This window comes from Stenella coeruleoalba, assembly GCF_951394435.1.
Source record: "Stenella coeruleoalba genome assembly, chromosome: 5".
In the NCBI taxonomy this organism is placed as follows: domain Eukaryota; kingdom Metazoa; phylum Chordata; class Mammalia; order Artiodactyla; family Delphinidae; genus Stenella; species Stenella coeruleoalba.
Window position 1 is genome coordinate 31011290 of NC_137150.1, and position 27910 is coordinate 31039199.

General features: G+C 40.4%; 1 protein-coding gene across 5 annotated transcripts in view; it reads right to left on the reverse strand.

The window, feature by feature from the left end:
* PPP2R3A (protein phosphatase 2 regulatory subunit B''alpha) overlaps window positions 1-26947 on the reverse strand; it is a 223836-nt gene extending 196889 nt beyond the window's left edge. For 4 of the 5 annotated variants that reach the window (XM_079922189.1, XM_079922190.1, XM_079922187.1 and 1 more), the window contains exon 1: window positions 26713-26947. The gene's annotated coding sequence lies outside the window, so the exon portion shown is untranslated. Of the gene's footprint in view, window positions 1-15184; window positions 15321-26712 lie in introns of all 5 variants that reach the window. The other variant, XM_079922188.1, reaches the window with a different exon arrangement.
* Between the last annotated feature and the right edge of the window lie 963 nt (window positions 26948-27910).

Sequence of the window (27910 nt, forward strand, 5' to 3'; positions counted from 1 at the left end):
GGAGCAGAAATATGACTGGCTTGAGTACAAAAAAAGAATGGGAAGACAAAAACTAGCAACAGACTACAGACAACTCTTCCAAGAAGTTTTGCTGTGAAGTTTAACTGAAACAAGGCAATAGTAAGAGGGGAAAGTGGAGTCAAGGAGGATTATTTTTAAGATGGGGGAAAATACAAGCATATTTTCGTGTATAAGACAATGATTCAGAGAGGGTAAAACTGATATAAGACAAAGAATTACGAAGCACTTATTAGGTTAGCTCTTTCACAGTAAGAGGAAAGAAAGCAGAGGATACGGATACTACTACAAGTAGTAGGTAGGTATAGTTGTGAAAGCCTGTGAAAGCTCTTTTTCTTCTATTTCTTTTCTGTAACTAGGAATCAAGGTCATCAATTGAAAGTGAAGACTGGGGAGGAGATGGTGAACATGTAAGGAGATTGAAGACATGCAATAATCATCTAGGAGGAAATGAAACAGAAAATGACTGGAGAAATCTAGTATGATTGCCAGGCAGCATTATGGGCCCACTTAAGGTTATGATCATTAATTTAATGCAAGCTCAGCAGCATGATTTCACAGGCATGGAATAGGCAAAGAATTGGATTTAATCAGTGCTGTGGTTCAGCCAGGCAAGGCTGCTGAAGTGAGAAAGAGGCAAAAGAACTGAGGATGTATGCAAGGGAGAGATGAAGATGATGATGATGATGATGATGAAGAGGAGGAGGAGGGGGAACTCCAAGCCTCTATACCATCTCCAGAAATCTTAACCCTTCCACTGAGCCCTGTGGACTCATGGGTAGACAACAGCAAAATCCCCAGGTCCTGGATCTCTTTTCTGAAGCTTTCTTCAACTTCCTTTACCTTCTTATTGAAATTGAAACTGTACTTTCCTCTGAGGATGCTGATTTCCCTGTAGCTCTCTTAGATGACAACTCTTTTTCTCTTCCACGCCCTTCAAACATGAGGTCTGGTTGGTGTCATTCTGGTTCCTCATTGCTACTTTCACACCATTCTCCACCTGCCCTCTACCCAAATCCCCTGCTCTGAGTCACATAACATTAGACTTTACAACCCACCACCCTTCCTTATTGCAGGATTGAAGGCTCCCCAAGGTCACTCCCTTTCATTCCTTGATTTTACCTTTTGGTTCATGTCACTCCAACACTATTTCTAGTGTAATTCTTATTGATTTTGACATTCAAATAGATAGTCCATCTGATGTCCTGGCCTCTTAGGTTCTTGACCTTTTCTCCACGGTGTTAAATATGTTGATCTTGTTTACTACCCTGTCTCAGCCACTTTCTCCCATGATCCTACCCTACACCTTTAGAACATTTAAAAGTATATTTTAATAACCACACATCTCAAGGGCTATCACTTACCAAAAATTTATTGGTGAGTCAGAGTAAGAATACCCTCACTAGCCTCCACTGGCAGAGTCAAGAAAATGGTCATACATCCGGCATAAGACCATTCTCTGCAGGAATTCATGCCAGCATCATCAGCAGATAATGAGAGCGCAAGGAGGAGAACTAGACATGTTTCCTCTTGAGGACTCTTATCTTGGGCTTGTATTCCTTAGATGCAGGGGAGAGGTGTGTGTGAAGGACTGCGGGAGAGGCAGAGGCATGCTGCTATGCTGACTGATCCTTCTTGTACTGGGCTTGCAGAGGGAAGATTAGCATTACTACACCATCATTTTAAAAGTATTGATATGCTAGGTATTGTGCTGAGCATTTAAACGCATTATCTAATTTAATTTTTATGCCAGCATTGAGCACAGTGTTATCTCCATTTCACAGATGAGGAAACTGAGGCTAAGGGAAGTTAAAAGAAAAAACTTGCTCATATTACATACTTAGAAAGTGGAAAAACTGATTTGAGCACAATTTTCTGTAAAATGGAAGCCCCTCTGTCCATATTAAAGCCAAAGGAGCTGGGATAGTCAGTACCTGAGTCCCTGCCATAATTCCATATTTCTCAACATCTAGAGAAGGAATTGTCTCAAATCTCAGTAGGCACAAGAAAAAGAAAGGAAGGATGGAAGGACAGAAGGAAGGAAGGACGGATGAATATAAATCTATAGAACAGTGAAGTTCTTTGTAGTAACCTGGACAGCAAGAACACAAGTTTTTTTTAACCCCAATTTTGTGTTTCAGAAACCTTGAAAACTTAATAAATTTATTAGTGAATGATTAAATTGTGACACATATAATATCCATATAAAATAAAATCATAACAGATAAGTTGAGTAAAATTTAGACCCTTAAAAACCAATGAATAATGTTAATGCTACTTATTTGAACGTCAGACTATAAGTATATTACCAAACTTTGTAAGCATAATTAAGACAATGAGCTTGTTCAATAATAAAACTGAGAAATAATTAAAAGCATATTCACAAATGGCATCATATCCAGAAATAGAACTATATACAAGACATGCCATAGAACCAAGCACAAAGCTTAACTTTTATTATTTTAGAACAAGTGACCTATGAGATTAAATCAACAGGAGGGACATAAAAAATGCAGAAGACTCTAAACATGGAAGAGCTGCAAACATCAGGGCAAGAAAAAAATTAATGTAAGTGTAAAACATGAGATTTGATTTGGAGGAAACATAAATACAAAGATTTAGTGCAAAGAGTCTCTGAACAAAAGGAACTTAGAAATAATTTCCATTTATTCATGAGGTATTTATTAAGCATTTATAGCACTGCTACAGTTTCTCAGGAAGGGAAATGATGGGTTTCAGGTGGCAGGGGGATGGATCAGGGAAGCAGAAGCAGAGGTGAGTCAGAAAGCCACTGCAATTTACTCATCCTTATATCCCCAATGTGGAGCCAGTGCACAGCATAAGATAGGAATTCAGTGTTATTTTCTTAATGTATGAACTGTCAGATGCTGTGAAGCACCCCAAAATTCAACTGGGGTAGGGGAACAGGGCAAAAGCCCAATGGAAATATCTACAGGCAAGAAGGAAATGCAGACTATTTTGAGCTGACAACCTTCACGGTTTTCACATGTCCCTCAACAGAACACACTGCTTCCCCATTTCTTTGTTTCTGCCCTGGATACAGCTTTGGTATCTTACTTATTGAGCCAACTGATCCCTTCTATTTAATCAACCTTGACCTATCTTAGCTGAAGTTGTATCACAAATAAGATCATTAGTTCATTCACTTTTGCTCCAATCCAGTGAATCTCTGAGCTTGCCCAATGGAAGAGCGTAGGAAGCACTTGTCTGTCTGTAAGACAATTTAAGGCAAAAGGTTGTGGCCCTGTGGGCTCAAGAGTAGTACCTAACTAAATAAAACAACCCTTGGGGTACAAGTCTGAGTCACCACCTCTAGTGGGGCTCTGTGGCCACAATTTCAGCAGAAAATTTTTCATTCAATATAATAATAGGTGTGTTTGGGAGAGCAGGGAGCTGGAAAAAAGGATGCTGAGATCAGACAGGAAAGCAGAACTGAGAACAAGGTTCAAAGGGTGACATGATGGGCATCCGAACCAAAAGGCTAGAAGCAGGTATGGAGGTTGAGCACAGAGTCAGAAATTTGAGAGCAGGAGAGCTGAGAATAAACAGAGTTATCTGCTATAATAGAACAAGTGAGGCTGTTCATGACTTGCTCTGTATTTGCTGGTCATACATGTGGTATGTCAGACTGAGCTGACAGGTCCAAGTCTAGGGTCAGGGCAGCCACCAAGCCTGCTTCACCAACCTGTCATTCAGCCTCAAGTACCCTGAGGGATATGATGAGAACCCTGAGACACTCCCAAAGTTCTTCATTCAGTTGACATTCTGCATGTGGGACTAAGGGACCTCTGTGTTCCTGTAGATGAGGTCTAGCAAGGGTTTACTTGTTATTAATTACTTACTGTACAGACAGACAACCCAGTATAGCCTAGTATATACACAACCAGAGTACCTTATGGGGGCAATAGATCTTTTTACAGATACCTTGGTAGGTGTCTGTAAGGTCCCAAAAGTGGAATGGCCATCTGACATATTTGTAGGCCATACCCAGGATATAAACTCACTAAGGGCTAACAACCCTATCTCCAAAATCTCTCTCAATTTTGACCACTTCTCATTAGAATCCTGCTAGTCTTGGCCCAAATTATCCAGCTTTCTCTCCTGCACTATCATCATGGCCTTTTAACTGGTCTCTCTGCTTCCACTCGAGCCTCTCCATACTCCAGTCATTTTCCAAACAGCACAACTAGAGGAAAACAAACCAGAGTGAATCACTCTCCTATTTAAAATGCTCCAGTGCTTACCTACTCCATTTTGAACAAAATCTAAACTCCTCTACCATGGCCTAATATAGCTCCAGAATCTGCCTACCACTTCCCTCACCTCATCTTGTACTGCTCTTCCTTGGCCTTTGTTTTGGTTCCTCCAATAGACTCTTCTCCCTTGACCAAGGCCCTGTTTCATTACTCTCTACCCCATTACCCAGTTTACTGTCTGTATCAGCACTTATCAGTACCTGTAACTGTTTTATTTATTGTTTACACATTTACTGTATTTTCCCTGCAATAGAATGTAGGCTCCACAAAGGTAAGGATCCTGTTTGCTTGTTCATCACTGTATCCCAACACCAGTACAGTGCCTGGTATAAAGGAAGAACTTAATGAGGAAGGAAAGGGAAAAGGGAAGGAAGCAATTTGCTAATATACTGCCATTTCTGATTCTTTAGATGAGACTAGACTAGGAAAAAAGTCACCTTTTAAAACTAGTTTCAGGACAGACGGACTGACACCATCTAGGATGAAGAGGCCCTCTTGGACATTTCTGATAACTGCTTATCCTAACCTTCATTTTACTTAATGAGAAGGTTTAGCACATGCCTTGTACCTAAGACCAGTATCCCTGGCCCCTATCACAAATGCCCTAGCACTGAGAGGCAACATACAGAAGACGATCCACTAGAACTGCATGACTCCCTTCCAATACACACTGAGAAAGACTGCCTACCAAAGGAGGATTGATTATTTGTGTACTATGGCTAGGAAATTTCTTTTATACAAGTCTACTCATCAATATATCTCTGGTTCACCTGTAAGGGGGCTCTGTACTACCCTGATCTCCAAACTTAGCTGACACATGTCCAAATCCCTAGAGAATGTATTCCTGTATAGGCATTTGGTTACCAAAGCATCTGAGAACATTCTGTCAACCAGGTCTTAGTCCTTTAAGAAAAGTGACACATCCACACTGATAAATGGGGACCATTAAGAGCTTCTGCTGGTAGTATTATCACTCAGTACATCTACCCCTAGTGGTGTTCCTCCTTATGAATGCCCTTGCTACTACTCACCTGTGCTATGCATGAATGGCTCAAGACAAACCCAACCCCACCACTTTGGAGTGGGAGGACTAGGCCATTTGAATGTTGGCGGTTACCAAGCTAGGTGAGCTGGATGGAACTTAATGGAGCTCCCCAGTCTGATTTCTCATCTGCCTAAACAGACTTTTATCATGACTGTAGCTGGGAAACAGACTGCAGACCAAGGTATCTATCCATACCTTGACAGACATTACAGTACAGGTCTTAGGAAAAATTTTGGTTAAATTCCTAAAGTTTTAATCATTTACTTTATCTCATCTTCTAGGGCCCTCATTCCTGTTGGATGGGAATCAGCTGTAAAGATTATTGGGGAAACAAAGTTGCCTAAGGTTATAGAATGGACAGTGGGTGGTTCACTTTGTAAACTGACCTGATTTTTTTAATTGAAGTGTAGGTGATTTACAATGTTGTATTAGTTTCAAGTGATTCAGTTATACATACATATATATATATATATATATATGTATATTCTTTTTCAGATGCTCTTCGTTTATAGGTTATTACAAAATACTGAGTACAGTTCTCTGTGCTATACAGTAGGTGCTTCTTGGTTATCTATTTTATATATAGTAGTGTGTATATGTTAATTCCAAACTCCTAATTTATCCCTCCCCCCACCTTTCTCCTTTGGTAACAGTAAGTTTTTCTTGTCTGGGGGTCTATTTCTGTTTTGTATATAAGTTCATTCGTATCATTTGTTTTTATTTATTTTCTTTCTTTTAAAAAATTTTTAAAATTTAACTATAATTGAGTTACAATGTTGTGTTAGTTTTAGGTGTACAGCAAAGTGATTCAGTTTTATATATATATTCATTTGTATCATTTTTCTTAGATTCCACGTATAAGTGCTATCACAGGATATTTGTCTTTCTCTGGCTTACTTCACTTAGGATAATCTCTAGATCCATCCATGTTGCTGCACATGGCATTATTTCATTCTTTTTTATGGCTGAGTAATATTCCATTGTATACATGTACATCTTCTTTACCCATTCCTCTGTTGAAGTGCATTTAGGTTGCTTCCATGTCTTGGCTATTGTAAATAGTGCTGCAATGAACACTGAGGCACGTGTATCTTTTTGAATTATAGTTTTCTCTGGATATATGCCCAGGAGTGCGATTGTCGGATCATATGGTAGCTCTATTTTTAGTTTTTTAAACAACCTCCATACTGTTCTCCATAGTGGCTGCACCAATTTACATTCCCACCAACAGTGCAGGAGGGTTCCTTTCTCTCCACACCCTCTCCAGCATTTATTATTTGTAGACTTTTTGATGATGGCCATTCTGACTGGTGTGAGGTGATACGTCGCAGTTTTGATTTGCATTTCTCTAATAATTAGCGATGTTGAGCATCTTTTCATGTGCCTTTTGGCCATCTGGATGTCTTCTTTGGAAAAACGTCTATTTAGATCTTCTGTCCATTTTTTGACTGGGTTGTTTGTTTGTTTTTTTGATATTGAGCTGTACAAGCTGTTTGTATATTTTAGAGATTAATCCCTTGTCAGTTGCATAGTTTGCAAATATTTCCTCCCATTCTGTAGGTTGTCTTTTTGTTTTGTTTATGGTTTCCTTTGTTATGCAAAAGCTTTTAAGTTTAATTAGGTCCCATTTGTTTTTTTGTTTGTTCATTTCGTTTTTATTCCCACTAATCCAGGAGATGGATCCAAAAAGATATTGTTGCGATTTATGTAAACTGACCTAATCTTCCTAGGAAGATTACATTTAGGAGACTATTACACTGTTGTCTTTTTTTTTGTGGGGGCGTACATATTTTATAATCTCCTCTTTTTTTTCAGAGCTCAGGGCACCAATCCATTCCTTCTTAAACAAGTCTTCTCTCCTATGTACTGAACAAGAGATATCCCTACTTCTTAGGGACCTGCCTTGTTCACAGGCAAGGCGGGACAACTTTATTGAGTCACAACTGTTTTCCAATCCCTGGTCAAGTTTAGTTGAGACACTGACTCAAGGTAAGCCAATCATGTTTTCTCTCCTAGGAACCTGGAATTGAAGCACTGGAATACTGTCAATTAGGTGAGAGCTCTGGGTCTTAAAGTCCTACAGAATTGATGGCTGAGACCACTGTTTTGGGGCATCCCACAATGAGCAACATGGCGGGAGAAGCTGGTGTCAAGAAAACAGAACACATATAACACAGAGAGAAAGAGAGAGAGGAGTATGTTCAGTTTCTAAAATTGCAGTGAACTGATGTGCTCCCTGTGTATTTTTCCTATAAATAAACTTTTTACAAATATATCTTTTTTTATGTTATTTTTTATTTTTTTGCGGTACGCGGGCCTCTCACTGTTGTGGGCTCTCCCGCCGCAGAGCACAGGCTCCGGACGCGCAGGCCCAGCGGCCATGGCTCACGGGCCCAGCCGCTCCGCGGCATGTGGGATCTTTCTGGACCGGGGCACGAACCCGTGTCCCCTGCATTGGCAGGCAGACTCTCAACCACTGCACCACCAGGGAAGCCCACAAATATATCTTTAAGTGGATATTTATTCCTTACAACCAATCATTTTCTATGACATGAAAACATACACCTTCATTGATATTCTCTCTCCATTTTTCTTTCAGCTCTTGCTTTCATAATACTCTACTGCATTCCCTCTCCTGGTCTTTCTTCATTTAATCTGTAACCAAAAAAACTTCACCATATGTAATGGATACGTAATGTGTTTTTTTGTTGTTGTTTTTTTTTTTAGCAGCCTAGAGTCTTTTGGACATTCTAATCTTTGATTATAATGGGGCAGTTGAGCAATACATGTGTCCATGTGCCTACTTTTAAGACCAAAGCAACAACATATATTGAAAGGGGGAAATCATTACCCTTCTGAAAGTGAGTGGCAATGTTGTGCTCTTCAGTTAAAGGGCCTCATGCCATGACACATCCTGTCCCTACATTCTGAGGATGGTATGTCTTTTCCAGGCTGGCCATTCTGGATCCAGGCCCAATCTGACATCAATCAGTACAATTTCAGAGATCAGGCCTACAATGCAGATCAGTGTTTCCCAACCTTTCTTAAATAATGAATGTTTTTTAAAAAATAATACTGTGAACCTCCTTAGGAATTTAAAAAATTATTTTAAAAAAATTTCTTATGACACAAGATAAAAGAGTTTTAAGTAAAAATATTTCATCTTAGTTCAGCATATTATTTTTTTTTTTTTTTTTTGCGGTACGCGGGCCTCTCACTGTTGTGGCCTCTCCCATTGCGGAGCACAGGCTCCGGACGCGCAGGCGCAGCGGCCATGGCTCACGGGCCCAGCCGCTCCGCGGCATGTGGGATCCTCCCGGACCGGGGCACGAACCCGTGTCCCCTGCATTGGCAAGCGGACTCTCAACCACTGCGCCACCAGGGAAGCCCAGTTCAGCATATTATTAAAGCTTTATTATAAAGCTCATGTGGCAAAGTCTTTAATTATACTGTTAATATTTAAGGACAAATTTTGACTTCTATTCACAGTAGATGAACTGTTTTATCATGGAAAGAAAATCACATGTTGTCAAATAAAATTGTCAAAAAGTTAAAAGATGGATTAACAACCAATATCCTGAGAAAACCATAGTTCGAAAAGGTACATGCACCCCAGTGTTCACTGCAGCACTATTTATAATAGTCAAGACATGGATGCAACCTAAATGTCCATCAACAGAGGAATGGATAAAGAAGATGTGGTACATATATACAATGGAATATTACTCTGCCATAAAAAAAGAATGAAATGCCATTTGCAGCAACATGGATGGACCTAGATATTATCATACTAAGTAAAGTAAGTCAGACAGAGAAAGACAAATATCCTATGATATTACTTACATGTGGAATCTAAAAGAAACATACAAATGAATTTATTTACAAAACAGAAACAGACTCACAGACTTCGAAAACAAACTTATGGTTACCAAAGGGGATAGGTGCAGGGAGGGATAAATTAGGAGTTTGGGATTAACATATACACACTACTATATATAAAATAGATAATCACCAAGGACCTACTGTATAGCACAGGGAACTCTACTCAATATTTTGTAATAACCTATATGGGAAAGAATCTAAAAAAGAATGGATGTATGTATAACGGAATCACTTTGCTGTATACCTGAAACTAAAAGAACACTGTAAATCAACTGTACTCTAATATAAAATTAAATTTAATAAATGGACTTGGCACCAAATGTATATTGAGATGTAGGCTGAAATTTAATCCACATTATAGCAGCCAAAACAAACAAACGTTAAAAACCTGATACTTGGAATTCTTCCATTTTGAGCTTATAAAAATCAAGTCTTATTTTGATAATTTGGAGGTTTAGTTTTTTGTTTGTTTGTTTGTTTTTTAAATAAATTCATTTATTTATTTATTTTTGGCTGAGTTGGGTCTTTGTTGCTGAGTGCGGGCTTTCTCTAGTTGTGGCGAGTGGGGTCTACTCTATGTTGCGGTGTGTGGGCTTCTCATTGCGGTGGCTTCTCTTGTTGCGGAACACGGGCTCTAGTCATGCGGGCTTCAGTAGTCGTGGTTCATGGGCTCTAGAGCGCAGGCTCAGTAGTTGTGGTGCCCGGGCTTAGTTGCTCCACAGCATGTGGGATCTTCCCGGACCAGGGCTCAAACCCGTGTCCCCTGCATTGGCAGGCAGATTCTTAACCACTGCACCACCAGGGAAGCCCTGAAGGTTTAGTTTAATCAAGGTAGAAGAAATGGTTTCATGCTGCTCTTTGAGAGAAGTTCTCAGCAAACATATACTTCAGATCTTTATCACCAATAGACAAAAAGCCAGTTGGACAGAATAACCCTGTATATTTTTTCTTTTTCATATTTTCAAGTGTTTAAATCTTTCCTTTTGAGAATCTGAAGTACCTAAACAGAATAAGATCAATGATAATAAAATAAACATCCAGCTATCTATAACACTAGTTGTATAGTAAGTTGAAAATGAATTCTTTTTAGAACAAACCTCTTCCTTATTTCATACCACATGGAGTCTCTCAATTGACAATTCATTTTAGAAATGAAATCATCTGAATTTGATTAGACCCCCTTCTATGTTTCATGATATTCAATACAGTATCTTTACCTTGCTATTTGTATTTGGTTAACCAACCTGAAATTATTTTCTCTAGAGTAGCTTTAAGAATAGGAAATAGCAAATGCCAATTATAAGCATGTATGAATACACATGACTTTAAACTAAGGCATGCCTGGCTAATGTTTTTATATTTAAAATGATTAAAAAAACCTTTTTATTTTGAGTTAATTATAGATTTCCAGAAGAACTGCAAAGAGAATACAGAGAATTCCCTTATACCCTTCACCCAGCTTCCTTTAATCATGTAGTTTTTTAAGTATTAGAAACATCTTGATATTTCATAAAAATTTTGATCAGATGAATGCAAATTACGTATTTCATAAAGAGCATCTTGAAATAGTTTTGCAGAACTATCATTTTTCATGCTCCTCATTAATCTATGATATCTTGACATGTGTTTCACACATGTTCCATCTTTAACCAACAATCCATTATGAGTACAAATTAAACTATACTCAAAACTAAGAACAACACTTAAAAACAGTATAATGGTCCTTCTTAAACTCTTCCAAACAGTAGAAGAGGAGGGAATACTTCCAAACTCATTTTATTTTAAAAAAATTTTTATTGGAGTATAGTTGATTTACAATGTTGTGTTAGTTTCAGGTGTACAGCAAAGTGAATTATTATAAATATACATATATCCACTCTTTTTTAGATTCTTTTCCCATATAGGCCATTACAGATTACTGAGTAGAGTTCCCTGTGCTATAGAGTAGGTCGTTATTACTTATCTATTTTATATATGGTACTGTGTATATGTCAGTCCCAATCTACCAATTTATCCCCCCCCCCACTCCCTGGTAACCATAAGTTTGTTTTCTACATCTGTGACTCTACTTCTGTTTTGTAAATAAGTTTATTTGTACCCTATTTTTTTAGATTCCACATATAAGTGGTATCATATGATACTTGTCTTTCTCTGTCTGACTTGCTTCACTCATTATGACAACTCTACGTCCGTCTATGTTGCTGCAAATGGCATTATTTTGCTCGTTTTACAGCTGAGTAATATTCCACTGTATATATGTACCACATCTTCTTTACCCATTCCTCTGTTGATGGGCATTTAGGTTGCTTCCATGACCTGGCTATTGTAAACAGTGCTGCAATGAACACCGGGGTGGGGTGCATGTATCTTTTCGAATTATGGTTTTCTCTGGGTATATGCTCAGTAGTGGGATTGCTGGGTCATATGGTATTTCTAATTTTAGTTTTTTAAACAACCTCCATACTGTTCTCCAGAGTGCCTGTACCAATTTACATTCCCACCAACAGGGTAGGAGGGTTCTTTTCTCCACACCCTCTCCAGCATTTACTGTTTGTAGATTTTTTTGATGATGTCCATTCTGACCAGTGTAAGGTGATACCTCATTGTAGTTTTGATTTGCATTTCTCTAATGATTAGTGATGCTGAGCCTCATTTCATGTGCTTTTAGGCCATCTGTATGTCTTTGGAGAAATGTCTATTTAGATCTTCCGCCCATGTTTTGATTGGGTTATTTCCTTTTTTTGATATTGAGCTGCATGAGCTGTTTGTATGTTTTGGAGATTAATCCCTTGTCAGTTGCATCATTTGCAAATATTTTCTCCCATTCTGAGGGTTGTCTTTTTGTTTTGTTTATGGTTTCCTTTGCTGTGCAAAAGCTTTTAAGTTTAATTAGATCCCATTTGTTTATTTTTGTTTTTATTTTCATTACTCTAGGAGGTGGATCAAAAAAGATCTTGCTGTCATTTATGTCAAAGAGTGTTCTGCCTATGTTTTCCTCTAAGAGTTTTATAGTGTCCAGCCTTACATTTAGGTCTTTAATCCATTTTGAGTTTATTTTTGTGTATGATGTTAGGGAGTGTTCTAATTTCATTCTTTTATATGTAGCTGTCCAGTTTTCCCAGCACCACTTGTTAAAGAGACTGTCTTTTCTCCATTGTATATTCTTGCCTCCTTTGTCATAGATTAGAAGACCATAGGTACATGGGTCAAACCCTTTTTATGAGGCCAGCATTACCCTTAATTCAACCAGACAACAACATTATAAAAAAAGAAAATTACATGCCAATATCTTTGATGAACAAAGATGAGATGAAAATCCTTAACAAAATATTAGCAAATTGAAATCAACAATACAGTAAAAGAATAATATACCATGGTCAAGTGGAATCTATTCCAGGGATGCAAGGATGGTTCAACGCCCACAAATCAATCAATATGACACACTGCATTAACAAAATGAAGGATAAAAAGCATATGATCATCTCAATAAATGCAGAAAAAGCATTTGCCAAAAATCACAATCCATTCATGATAAAAACTCTCATCAAACTGGGAATAGAGGAAATATACCTCAACATAAGAGAGGCCATATATGACAAGCTCACAGCTAGCATGAGATTCAACAGTGAAAAGCTGAAAGCTTTTCCTCTAATATCGGGAACAAGACAAGGAGACCCACTCTTACCACATTTATTCAACATAGTATTTGAAGTCCTAGCCAGAGTATTCAGGAAGAAAAAGAAGTAAAGGAATTCAAATCAGAAAGGAAGAAATAGGGCTTCCCTGGTGGCACAGTGGTTGAGAGTCCACCTGCCGATGCAGGGGACATTGGTTCGTGCCCCGGTCAGGGAAGATCCCACATGCAGTGGAGCGGCTGGGCCCGTGAGCCATGGCCGCTGAGCCTGCACGTCCGGAGCCTGTGCTCCGCAACGGGAGAGGCCACAACAGTGAGAGGCCCACGTACCAAAAAAAAAGAAAGGAAGAAATAAAACTATATTCACAAACGACACAGTATTACATATAGAAAACTCTAAAAACTCTACTAAAAAACTGTCAGGACTAATAAACAAATTCAGTAAACTTGTAGGATACAAAATCAATACACAAAAATCAGCTGCACTTCTATATGCTAATAATGAGCCATCAGAATGAGAAATTAAGAAAACAACAGCATTTACACTTGCATTAAAAAGAATAAAATACCTAGGAATAAAGGGTGCTCAACATCACTCATCATCAGAGGAATATAAATCAAAACCACAATGAGCTATCACTTCACACCTGTTAGAATGGCTATTATCAGGAAGACAACAAGTAATAAGCATTGGCCAGGATGTGGAGAAAGGGGAACCCTTGTGCAAGGTAAAGTAAATTGGTGCAGCCCCTATGGAAAACAATATGGAGGTTCCTCAAAAGATTAAAAATAGAACTACCATATGATCCAGCAATTCCACTTCTGGGTATGTATCTGAAAGAAATGAAAACACTAACTTGAAAAGGTATCTGCACTCCCATGTTCACTGAAGCTTTATAATAGCTAAGACATGGAAACAACCCAAGTTGCTTTTTAAATGGGAAAAACATTTAAATAACTGGTTTATTAATTTCCAAAAAGCAATTACTGATACAGAAACAATTATTGCCTTCAATTATATGAATTGATTCTAAGATCAATTTATAAGCTAATTCTAACATTTCACATGGAAGTGGAAATGTGAAAGAGCCAAGAGAACCTTGGCTGGGGGGCGGGGGCAACAAAGACAAAGTAGTAGCAATATTTTTTCCTTAAACTGAGCAGTGGATAACAAGTGTTCATTGTACTGCTATGCTTTACATCTTACATATGTTTTATAAATATTGTGCTGTAGATGTTTAATTTTTTTTTTTTTGGCGGTACGCGGGCCTCTCACTGTTGTGGCCTCTCCCATTGCGGAGCACAGGCTCCGGACACGCAGGCTCAGCGGCCATGGCTCACGGGCCCAGCCGCTCCGCGGCATGTGGGATCTTCCCGGACCGGGGCATGAACCCGTTGTCCCCTGCATCGGCAGATGGATTCTCAACCACTGCACCACCAGGGAAGCCTGATGTTTAATATTTTTAAAAAGAACAAAGAAAGAAGACCTTGCCTACCAAAAATCACAATTTATTATCAAGCTATAGTAATTAAAAGTGTGTTAATGTCACAGAAGCAAAGATCAATGGAACTAAACAGAGTCCTAAAACCAACCTATACATATATGAGAATCTATTAACTGATAATTTGACATGCCACTTATTAGAAAAATTATTATTCAAATGGATAGCCAACTGAACAAGAGTCCTCTCTTACACTATTCACAAAAATAAATTCCAGATGAATTAAAGATTTAAATTTTATATAAAAGTATAAGAAAATGTAAGATACCATGTTTATATCTTAAGGCAGGAAAGATATCCATTTAAAAGTTAGTTAAAAAAAAAGTTAGTAAAAAAAAAAAGGAAAGTCAAAAGCCATGAAAGCAAAGATAGGTAAATCTGACATCAAAATTAAAAACCATTACTAACAAAGGGAGAGGACTACAACAGATTGGAGGAAAATGTACCATTTTCATAAATAAAGAATGAGTATCTAGAAGCCAAAGAACTCCTATAAATAAATAAAAAGTATTCACTATCTGCATATAACAGGAAAAAACAAAAATAAGCGTGCTTAAACAAAACAGAAGTTAAATTTCTCTTATGCAAAAGAAGTTGAGGGCTGGTGCAGCAGCTTGACCAAATGCTCAGAGACCCAGACTTTCTGGCTCACTGAGCTACCACCATGGTCCTCATAGTCTAGGATGGCTGGTAGAGCTCCAGTCATTACATCTGTGTTCCAATATATAGAATGTGTGAAGGGATGAGGGAGTGCCTCCTCTCTTGAAGGAGCCTTCAGAAAGTCATATCAAACCCTTCTGCTTATGTATTGTTAGCTAAAACTTACCTAGTTATACTTAGCTCCAAGGAAGCCAAAGAATATAGTCTTCTGGATGGGCAGCAATGGACCTGGCTAAAAACTGGGGTTCCTATTACTAAAGATGAAGGAAGAATGGATCACAGGAGGTAACCAGCAGTCTTTGCTATGCAATCCAAATAGAAAAGAAAAAAAGAAATACAAATGGTCAAAAACTAGAAAAGATGGTCAACCACATGGAAATAAAAATTAAAACAAGGGGAGAGGAGTTTAAAAAACTTTTGAGAGAGGCAAAAATTTGCAAGTTGGTGAAGGCATGAGGATTTTTGTCCTCTGTTAATTTTTAACAAAGAGAATGTATTCTATATTCCTAGTGTAACTAAAAGGAATAAAAATATTTTATTTATTAAAAAACATAAACACATTACTGCTTTTAATTATATTACATATTATATAGTTAAATAATATTAGTATAGATACCTTGGGGACCAATTTGGCATTATCTATTAAAATTTTGATTATATGACTATATGACCCAGTAATTCCATCTTTCAGTTGTTTATACAATATAAACATTCACACATTTGCATAAGTACAAGGATGTTCATTGCAGTAATGTTTAAAAGAGGAAAAACTGGAAACAACCCAAGTGTTCATCATCAGGGGAATAGACCTACTTAATTTTTTTCATAGCACTATTACCACTATCTGAAATTACATTATTTATTTATCTACTTATTTGTCATCTAGGAAATTAGCTCATCTAGGAAAAGAGTAGAGGCAAGGAGAACATATTTATATAATACTTGTTTGGTTAAAAATTCATTAGAAATAATGCATTGTCTTTTAAAATAATGAATCAAAACAGACACCATTCCAGCCTTTAATAACATGATCCCGCCAGAAGGCCCTCATGAAGGCCTGCAGGTTTACAGACAAGCTGAGAAACAATGACCCAGATGAAACCTCTTAACCTGCTATCCAGAGAGACCGTCATTGGACATGATCTGTTGCCCTTTTCTTTGGAGTCTGAGGCATTTCACAGTAGAATCAACACACTCTCTTCATTATGTGGAACCCTTAACTGCCTTTAATACATGGATTTCAATACTGCTGCCAACACTGAGTGAACCTCCATTCACTGAGCAGGGCCTGCCATGGGAAAGAGGTACCAACTAGAATGCCAGGAGAATGCCAAGATTGCCAAGACGTACCATGCTGACAGAAGACAAAATGCTGACACCTGAGCCACAGTGCTCGGGGCTTGGCACTGGTAGGAGTGCTGTGTTCATCAGTACTCATAGCAGGAGCATTCCAGGGCTCCATTCTCAAGGCTGTGAAACAGGGACTATGCCTGTGATCACGAAATGGAAGGACTCAGTGTGCCTTTGCTATGATTTCTAAGTCCTTAATGACATACCCATTCACAGACACTAATCTCTGCTTTTTATTTCTAACCTCACAGACAAGCAGTTTTCAAACTGCTTAAAACAAAACAAAACAAAACTGGAGGGACTCAGTTCAAAAGAAAGCTTAAAGATGAATAAACATATGGGGGCATGGGAGAGAAATAGCCTCAATGCTCAGTCTTGGGGGGATGGGAGGAACACCCAGATTATTGAGAGATCTGGGAAGAAGAGTTTGAAATGGAAGGGAGTGCTGGGGAAAATGAACTTTAACAAAGACCTGAGAGAAGGAGCTTTGTAGATATTAGGGGAAAGCAAAGGTCCTGAGGCAGGGATGTAGCTGCTTTGTTGAAGGAAGAACAAGAACCATTTGTGACTGGGACAAAGTAAGCACAGGGGAGAGTTGTAGGAGATGAGGTCAGGGAAGTAAAAGGGGGGTTAGATTATATAGGGCCTTGTAGGTAAGTGTAAAGCCTCTGATCAGAGAACTTACTTTTAACAGGGTCCCTCTAGCTGCTAGGAGAGCAAGGACAGAAGCAGGGAAAAGGAGGCTATGACAGTAATCCAGGTGAGATACAATGGTGGTTTGGACAAGGTAGAAGCAGTAGAGATATTGGGATGTGACCAATTCTAGATACATTCTGAATGTAGAGCCAAGAGGGTTTGCTGATAGACTGAATGTGGGGTGAAAGAGAAAGAAGAGAGTCAAAGATGTTGCCAAGGTTTTTGGCCTGGGTTCCTGGAAGAATGGAGCTGCTATTTACCGAGATGGGACAGGCTGTGGGAAGAGTGGGTTTTAGAGGGGAAGAGGAGGAGTTCTGTTTTGAGATGTCTGTTAGATATCCAAATGGAGAGGTCAAGTAGGCACTTTGATATCAGAGTATGAGATTCAGAGAAGAGGTCTAACTTGGAGAAAAAAATTGGTAGTCCTTGGTGGTAGGATTGGTGTATATTTAAGGTCATGAGACTGGGTGAAATGACAAGAAAATAGGGTTGATAAGGAAGAATAGAGGTTTGAGGAATAAACAGCTCTCCAATTTTCAGAGGTCAGTTAGATGATGAAAACAAAAAGACTGAGAAGGAATCACCAGTAAGGTAGGAGGAAATCCAGAGAATGTAGTACTCTGGAAGCTAAGTGAAGAAAGCATTTCAAAGAAAGGAATAATCAACTGTGCAAAATGCTGTTGAAAGGTCAAGTAAGAAAAAGACTGAAAACTTACTCACTGGAGTTAGCAATGTGGAGGGTAAAGGCCTGACTCAAGAGAGAGGACTCGAGAGACTGGTGGAAAGGAACTGGACTGAGTCAGTTAGACAACAGAGAGGAACAGATTTGGAGGAGGATGCAGGGTCAAGAGAGAGTTTGGACTTGTATCATAAGGCACTGTATCTCTAGTATCTAGCAAAGTGCCAAGCACATAGTGGTAACTCAATAAATATTTGTTGATTGAGATGAATGAGATCACTAACCACTGAATCAGGAAATAGTCTTAGTTCTAGAAGTTTAAAGGCTGATACATTGATATGTGAGAATTCTTGGTTCAATAAAAAGAACTGCCTTTATTCTCCTTCAAAGCCTGAAAACTCTTTAGTTTTGAAAACTATGACTCACACACCTAGAACAGCTATCCCTAAATTTGAGAAGAGGGACTTCCCTGGTGGCGTGGTGGTTAAGAATCCAAGCAATGGTCCGGGAAGATCCCACATGCCGCGGAGCCACTAAGCCCGTGTGCCACAACTATAGAGCCTGCAATCTAGAGCCCGAGAGCCACAACTACTGAGCCCATGTGCCACAACTACTGAAGCCTGCGTGCCTAGAGCCCGTGCTCCACAATAAGAGAAGCCACCATAATGAGAAGCCCACGCACCACAACGAAGAGTAGCCCCCTCTCGCCGCAACTAGAGAAAGCCCACATGCAGCAACGAAGACCCAACACAGCCAAAAAAAAATAATAATAATAATAAATAAATAAATTTATTTAAAAAATAAATAAATTTGAGAGGAATAGCAACAGAATTTGACAAATGCATGCTCTACAAGAAAATATACCTTTAATTTGGGATGGGTACAACATATCCAAATACCTTTTGTACCTGGGACTCTGTGACTGGCTGGATCCCAGCCCTCTAGTTATGTCATGACTCACTATGCACTAGAATGGAAGACCCTTGGTGGTTGCTGAAGGATCATACCACTCTTGGTGGTATCTGACAAGGGTCTAGTAATCAATATATAAAGAACTCTTAACTACTCAACAACAAAAAAGACAAACAGCCCAATTAAAAAACAGGCAAAGAACTTGAATAGACATCTCTCCAAAGAAAATATACAAATGGCCAACAAACACATTAAAAGATGCACAACATCATTAGTCACTAGAGAAATGCAAATCAAAATCACAGTGAGATATCACTTCACAACCACGAGGATGGCCATAACCAAAACCAAACCAAAACCAGAAAATAACAAGTGTTGACGAGGACGTGGAGAAACTATAACTTTCAAACACTGATAGTGGAAATGTAAAATGGTGCAGTTGCTGTGGAAAAGTTTGGTAGTTCCTCAAAAAGTTAAACATAGAATCACCATATGATCCAGCAATTCCACTCCTAGGTATATACACAAAAGAATTGAAACAGGTATTCAAGTAAAAACTTGCACACGAAAGCTCTTGGCAACACTATCTACAGTAGCCAGAAGGTGTAAACAACTGAAATGTCCATCAACTGATAAACGGATAAACAAAAGGTGGTATATCCTTTCAGTGGAATTATTATTCAAAGACAGGAATGAATATTATTCAAAGAAAGGAACACATGCCACAACACGAATGAACCTTGTAAACATCATGCTAAATGAAAGAAGCAGCCAGATACAGGAAGTCTCATTTTGTGTGACTCCATTTATATGAAATGTCCAAAATAAACAACTCCATAGAGAAAGCAAGCAAACTGGTGGTTTCCAGGAAATAGGGGGAGAAAGGGATGGGGAATAACTGCTTAATGGGTACATGGCTTACTTCTGGGGTGATAAAAAATGTTCTGGAATTAGATAATGGTTATGGTTGCACAACACTGTGAATGTATTGAGATTCACTGATTGTACACTTTAAAATGATTAAAATGGTTAATTTTATGTTATGTGAATTTTAACTCAATAAAAGCAAGTCACACAGCTCACACTTGACAGATCAAGGTCATGCACTGACGAACTGACTCTAAATCCTATTACCATGCAACCACTGTTGTCTCCTTTACAAACCAAAGGAGCTCTGGACAACTTTGGCAGTGAACTTTTCCCTCCATCTATCACCATCAGGCATAGTACCTAACTATATTTGCAATAAAAGAATTCCTACAATTGCCTAAGCACATAAAAGTTTCTAAACAAAATATTTTCTTATCATAAACTCCCAGTATAAACCTTAAACCAAAGTCTGCTATTCATGTCACAAAGTCATCCTTCATTTAGAAGTTAACCATCGTGCACCTGATGAACCAATGACAGCTATGAAGGACAATCCCTTACAAGATGATACTCCTGTTTGCAAAAAGAGTACAGCAATGGGGCTTATGCCTTCAACTAATAAATACCATTCTTCACTAATAATCTTTGGCATTTTCCAACCCCTGTGGTTTCTGTTTTGCTGGTAGATCACAACTCTTAGAAACATGAAGTGTAAAACTGACCTTTAAACTCTCTTGTGCCAGATTAAGGTTGCCAGTGAGGCAGAAATGGATAAATGACAGATTGGTAGTGAACATCTGCATTACAACCCACTCCAGAGAGTCATTCTAATCCAAAGTCTTCAAGGTAACAGCATTCATACAACCTTTTGGAAACCAAAGTTTGTTTGGTGTTCTCTTCTTCTGCTTCTCTCTGAGCTCAATGAGGGCCTAATTCTCCAACTTATATCCATACCCTTTAATCACCATCAATGATAAAGATTTCAAAGTATGAGAAATGTTACATACACGCAACTGGAAAACCAAACTGCAATATCAAGTTAATTAGAAAAAAACACAGCTGCAAAAACTATCCCTAGGGGGCTTCCCTGGTGGCGCAGTGGTTGAAGAGTCCACCTGCCGATGCAGGGGACACGGGTTCGTGCCCCGGTCTGGGAAGATCCCACATGCCGCGGAGCAGCTAGGCCCGTGAGCCATGGCCGCTGAGCTTGCACGTCCGGAGCCTGTGCTCCACAACGGGAGATGCCACAACAGTGAGAGGCCCGCGTACCGCAAGAAAAAAAAAAAACTATCCCTAGGAATGACAGCTAGATACATATTCCCTGACATTGCCAAGTATTCCATTTTCAACATGCCAACAATCTGGTCTTTGTTCATCAGTTCACTGAAAGGATGATGTCAGGGTCACTGGAGCCCTGCTGGTCCTTAGGAGTTCTATGGCTTTCCAGATAAGAAAGAGACTAAGGGCCTAATCACCAACATCTGAGCCTCAAGGGTCCTGGCAAAATATCTCCTCAGTGAAAAGCACAAAGTCTCCAAAACAAATATAAGCAAGACCCCTCTGAAATGGGGTAGACAGGTAATCAGGCACGACTGAGATACGTCCCTAAAAAGTCAGGAGAAGCGTTTGGGTAACCAACACAGACTAAGCACCTACCATAGAGACATGTAAGACACCTCCCCCTGCCTCATCACTCCCCTTTTGGTTAAACATCTCAAAAGATTTTTCCAACATTCACCATTTCCATTTCCTTACTTTCTATCCACTTCAATCTGGCTTCTGCCTTTTTCAATCTAAAACGGTTGTTGCTAAGGTCAAAGACTCCATTTGCTAAATTCAGTACATCATTTTATGTCTACATCTTTACTTGATGACTCCTCTTTTTAAAATATTCTCTTCCCTTGCCTTTCATGACACATCTTAAACTGGAATTAAATTTGAAAGTGAGTTTCTAAGACAAAAACCGAGTATATTTAAATTACTCTCGAAAATTCTTTAAATGGCCTATTAAGTAAAGCCTAACTGATTTTTGTATGCATAACTCTATACAGTAATGAACAGCATCTATGTATGCATGCATGCAAAAAAAAAAACACAACAGTAAGTATACCTGCGAAATAGAACACTTTCTTTCATCTAATTAGAAACACCTTCAAATATATTCGGTTAAGTTTGCATACCTTAAAGGCAAGCAAGGTGTCATTCCACTGTACCTCTGGCCACTTCTCATCCCTCTCCTGGGGTTACCCTCCTTGACCCAACTTTGAAATGCTGGGCCTGAGCCCTCTTCTCTTCCTAATCTCTGTAGATGGTTCTCAATTGCCACTGCTCAGTGGAATCACCTGAGGACCTTTTAAAAATCCCAGGCTGCAATTCAGAGCAAGCAAACAGAAAGAGAAATTGAGGTAGGCCCCAGCATCAGTATTTTTTAACCATTCAATGTTTCCAATGTGTAGCCAAAATGAGAATCACTATTCTATACTCTCTCCCTACAGCAGGCATCACACACTCATATGCCTACACAGTCAGAGAAGAAAATAAACAAAGCAGGCCAGGAATAAGTTTTAGGGAGTGGCAGGCTCTTTGGTGGACTAGAAAGCAGCTGGGATCAGCTGTGACAGAGCTCCAATCAACTGCTCTCATATGGGAAAGCCAGCTCAGTAATGCTACATCTTCTCACTTTTAAAGAAAAGCTCCAAAATCTGGATTTTCATGGGAAATCTTCAGATTTTAAATTACTGGCAACTAACTCAAAATTAAACAACAACAACAAAAACCACTGTATATGAAAAACAACACACATCTGTAAACCAGATTCAGCTCTGGGCTGTGGGTGTACAACCTCTGTGCGGGGTAATTCCATCTACACCCTTCAATTTACACCTAAATATTTATATCCCCAGTCCATCACACCCTTCTGGGCTCTGGATTTGAATTATCAAATGCTTATGTGACATCTCCACTTCTCACCAGTCCCAAAGTGAACTGTAATTTAAACCACCTCAACCATTTATTCTTCCAATGTTCTCTAGCTCAGGTAACACCATTCACCTGGCTGGGTAAGTGAGAATCCTGGGCTTTATTCTATACACGTATTTCTCCCTCTCACTGCTTGTACTGTATCAATCAACAAATCCTATCAATTATGCCTCCTAAATATATCCCTTGCATCCATTTACTTCTCTCCATCTCCTCTGCTACCAACTTGGTCCCAGCTATCAGTTTTTCTCTACCTTTCCACAGTGTAGTTTTCGCTCTGTATCCATGGATGTAAACCTGCAGATATGGAGGGCTGACTGTATTACGCCATCTTATATAAGGGACTTGAGCATCCGTGGATTTTGGTATCCAGGGGGGTCCTGGAACCAATCCCCAGCAGATACCAAAGGCTGACTGTATTAGCCAGCTCAGGTAGCCATAATAAAATACCATAGACTGGGTGGCTTAAACAACAGAAATTAACATTCTTACAGTTTTGGAGGATAGAAGTCCCAGATCAAGGTCCAGCAAGGTTGGTTTCTGGTAAGGACTCTCTTCCTGGCTTGTAAATGGCTATGTTCTCACTGTGAGCACATGGCCTTCCCTTCCTCCTCTTCTTATAAGGCCACCAATTTTATTGGATTAGGGCCCCAACCATTATGACCTCATTTAACTTTAATTACCTCCTAAAGACTATCTTCAAATATAGTCACATTAGGGCTTAGGGCTTCAAAGAGCAATTTTAGGGGGACACAATTCACTTTATAACACACTGTAATCTTAGTTAGAATCAGTTTTCTCCAACATCCACTCATTTCCTTCCAAGCTATTCTCTCCAATATGACCAGAGTAATCTTTTACAACCACAAATATTTACAAATGTGTGTGTGTATATATCTGACTCAACAATTCCACTTCTAGGAATTTATCCTACAAATATATTCACACACATGTGAACTAGCATATGCATAGTATGATTTGTTATAGTAAATTACTGGAAACAATTTAAATGTCCCTCAACAGAGGAACACAGTTTAAATGTCCCTCAGTAGAGGATCCATTAAATAATCTGTGTATCTATACAATGGAATACTATACAGTCATTCAAAAGAATAAGAAAACTATATATTAGAATGGAAAGATTTCCAGGATATTGTTAAGAGAACAAAACAAGGAACAGAACAGTGTGTACAGTATGCTACCATTTGTGTAAACAACAGGAGGAAAGAATATGCATTTGCTTGAATGCCACAGAAAATGTCTAGAATGATACATAAAACTACTAACAGTGGTTATCCTGCTGGAAGGTATGAGGAAAGTGGCAGCTGGGGGAGGAAATAAGACCCACTGCAGACATTCTGATCTAATGGGCCTGGAGCATGGCCCAGGCACTAGTATTGTTTTAAGTTCCTCTAGTGATTCTGATAAACAGGCTGGACTGAGAACTGCTGCTCACCGTGCCTTCACCTACTTTCCCAGCTTCATTTTGTATCATCCGGCCCCTATCACTCTCCATCCTCCAGCTATACTGGCCTCTGAATTCCCAGAAAAGGTCCTGCTCCTTCTGCCTGGAATACAGTCCCCCAAAGCTTTACCTTGTAACTTCTATTTATTCTTCAGTCTACCTCCCCTTATAGGTTACTTCCCAAAGAAACCCCTAGTTTCCAAACTAGGTCAGTACCCCTTTTTGATGTACTCAGAGAACACTGTACTTCCAGAATCTATCACAATTGTAACGAGGAACTGTATAATTATACATGTATGTGTCTGTCACTCTCTTTAGACTGTAAGGTCCAGGAGTTTAGAGACCACATCCGTGGCTTTTACCACTGTATTCCCAGACCTAAATTAAGGTCTGGCTGGCAAGGTAGGCTCTCTCTCAGATGTTTGTTAAATGAATGACTGCTCTTACCTTCAAACCCAGCAGAGTAGAAAAAATGACACAGAAGCAAATGAGGACAATGCAGTGTCATTAGTGTTAAGACAAGCAGTCCCTTTAGAACAGTGGTTCTCAACTGGGGGTGATTTTGGCCCTCCCAGGGGACATCTGGCAATGTCTAGAGGCATTTTTGAGTGTGGGTGGTGTGGGGTGTGTGACTGTTTGACTGTCACAACTGTGTGTGTATGCAGGCGGACTACTGGTAACTATTAACTAGAGGTCAGGAATGCTGCTAAACATCCTATAGTGCACAGGATAGCCTCCACGAGAAGAATTATCTGGTCCAAAATGTCAGTGGTACGTCTAATTTAGAGGACGGTCATACTCAAAAGGGTGATCAATTCTATTCCAGGCAATGGGGTTTTTCGGGGGGGGGGGAGGTGGGGTGAGGAGGATGTCAAGAAAAACTTCAGAGAGGAAGTAAAGCTTTAAGCTGTGTGTTGAAGGGTGGTATGGACCATATCAGTGTATACTGTTTGCCAGAAGTAATGCGAAGCCTCTGAAGCGTTTAAAAGCAAAGTTATGGTTTGAACAGGTACCCACCTCAAGTAGCCCATACCCCAATATTACTCATCTCCTTTATTCCCTTCTTGCTGAAACGAACCTTTCATTCTCTTAGGGCAGTGGTTTCAGCTAAACATTAAGGCCAAATTAAGTCAGACTAAGATAAAGTCGTATAGCCCTTTCAATCTCCAAAATGTTAGCTGTATTTTAAAATATGCAAATACTTATGAATACAAATAAATCTTTAACTGCTTAAAGTTCAGATTATTCGTAGATAAAGCTATTTTTTGAACTCAACAGCCAGGTTGGTCCTGGTAAAGACTTCTCCAAAGCTTTCCATTTAAAAAAAAACTTCTTTCCTCTGTCCTCAATTTCTGAGCTCCCAGAGTTAGAAAAGATTCAAGTTTTTCCACAAGTATCTCATGCTATAAGTTCTTCTGCCAGAGAGGACAGGATGCAATAAGTGTGAATAAACTGTATGTATAAATTAGTCTATAGATTTTTTAAAAGGCTTTCACTAAAAGTCATGGATACTCCTGGAAGAAATGAAATTGAGGTAATTTAAAATAGTATGACCAAAAAAGAAAACGGTGTTTTACTATAACACAAGCCTGTTGCCTACTGAGCTAGAAACACACTCTGCTCTAGTACGGCTATTCTTAGGGTCTCAGACTGGGTGCTCTCTCTATGAGAAACTGAGGCCTGAGACTAACGAAGAACAAAGAAAAATGCTTGGCTCGGAAGGTTTGGGCGATGTTTTGTACATAAAAGATTTGAGGAGGAAGACTTCCTCAGATTTTGGAAGGCATACTAATCACTCTTTTTTTGCTTACGTGTTAAAAATTTTTATTTCGTGTTTCCAGACCACTTCCTAATAAGAAAATACCTTATAATTTACAAAGAGCAATTTATCCTCCCTTACATTTGCTGACCACTAAAACTGGATACAGTTTCCTTAAGCTTTACCAGAGTCAGAGGATTGGGAATAATGTGAGCATAGCAGAGTTCAGATGCAACATCAACTCCAAGGCCGGCCAGCTGGTTTCCATCGAGAGGTCCCCCAGGAGAAAGCCCCTCCGAGGCGGCGGCCGGGGTCGGCGCGGGAGTGAGACCCACCGGGGCGGCCCAGTGGCGGCCGCGGGGCAAGGCCGGGGTCAGCCCGACTCCTGTTTACCTTTGTTTCAGGTACTCCCTTTCCCAGCCGGGCCCGGGATCCCGCCCGAGGCCGCGAGCTGGTGACACATCCTTCTTTGGCCAAGTCGGGCCGAGGTTGGTCAGGGGGCGGGGAAGGAAAATAAAGGCTCAGCGCCTAACGACGTGACTCTCAGTTCTTCCAAAACGTTGGCATTTGTTTCTCTGCCAAGCTTTCCTATTAACAAGTTCCCGAGGGTTGTACGGGCGAACTGGCCCCCCAGCCCCCCGAAAGTGGGAGGGACCAGGCCGTCCCCCGCCCTCCCTCCTCCGTGGGCGCCCCCGGGACAGGCCGTTTCCACACCTCCCGGGCTGACAAGGCCCGGGACCGAGCCGGTCGTGCGGCGGCGCCCGCACCGCCTCGAACCCTGACTTGCGCGGCTCAGCCAGCAGGGCCAGCGCCGCGCTGCCCAGCCGACCCCGCCGGCCCCTGGGGCCAGGCCGGTCCCCGCCCTCAGGCCCCGGCCCCGCCCGCCCGGGCCTCCGCGCACCGCCCCCCTCCCTCGCCACAACCCGCGGGCCGAACGCGGGACGCGAGGGCTCCGGGCCGCGCGGCGGGCGGCCCCACGCTTACCTCAGCGCCCGCGGCTCCTCCTCTGGCTGCTGCCTCCGCTCGCGCACAGCCTTGGCCGCCAGGGCTCCGGGCGGCGCGGGATGTGGGCTGGGAAAGCGGCGCGTGAGGAGCTGAGGCCCAAGCGCGCCCCGCCCAGCCGCCCGTCCACCCCCTCCCATCCCTCAGCCCCACCCTCTGCTGTGGGCTCGGCGCCCCGCCCCTCCCGCCAGGCTCCGCCCCTCCCAGCGGACCCCGCCCACTCTGCCGGCCAGAGAGTGAAAGGGGACACTCAGGGGCGCCGCAAGAGCCGCCAGGGCCGCTGTCCGTGCAGTCCCCTGTATGGTGGGCCTGCGGGGATGCGATTCGTAGTGCTTACTACGATTTGGCGGATGAGAGTTTCACTCTCTGATTTATTATTACTGTTATCGTTGTTGTTATCTTCATTTAGTTGTTTTGCCCTCCTGTAGCCGACTGGATGGCTCCATTGAGGCCAGAGGCGGTGGACAGGTAGCCCTCACCGCTGACCAGACACTCCCTGTCACTCCGATCCTACCTACCTGTGGCCAGCAACTGCGCCACATGTCATTATGATATAGTGAACAAGTTGTGTGAATTTTGAAAGAAGAGATGTTTATTTTTAACAGTTATTGTTAAATATAACACAAATATAGAAAGCCGTATAAAACCAATGTACAACTTATGAATTATCCTGAGACATAACACCCTTATAACCACTCCTGAGATTTAACACCATGTGAAATGGTCTGGTTTAAAACATAAATCTCATTGCACGCTGGGGGGACTCAACTTGGGAAGGTCCTCCCAAAATTGCCTTCCTTGTAACTGACACAGGAACTCATAGGCCACCTGCCCACAATCATGTGCTAAGAGCACATATGAAAAATGTGAAACAGTGAAATTCTTAATTAAAAAGATAAATCAATAAATACATAAATATGTAAACAACTTAAAAAATAAGTCAATCAGGAGATTGAACAGCATGAGTAAGGAGCACCTAGGGGTGGGAGGTAGGTGGGTATGTGAAGACTTAAAAATAGCCAGGGATTAGGTGGCCTGCAAGGACAGGTCCTGGACACCTAGCTGTCCTCACTCTGTGTCACTAGCACCTAGCACAGCACCAGGCATATAACAGGTGCTGTGTGTGTATTATAGTTCAAGGAAAGAAAAATATTTTATATATATATATATATATATATAT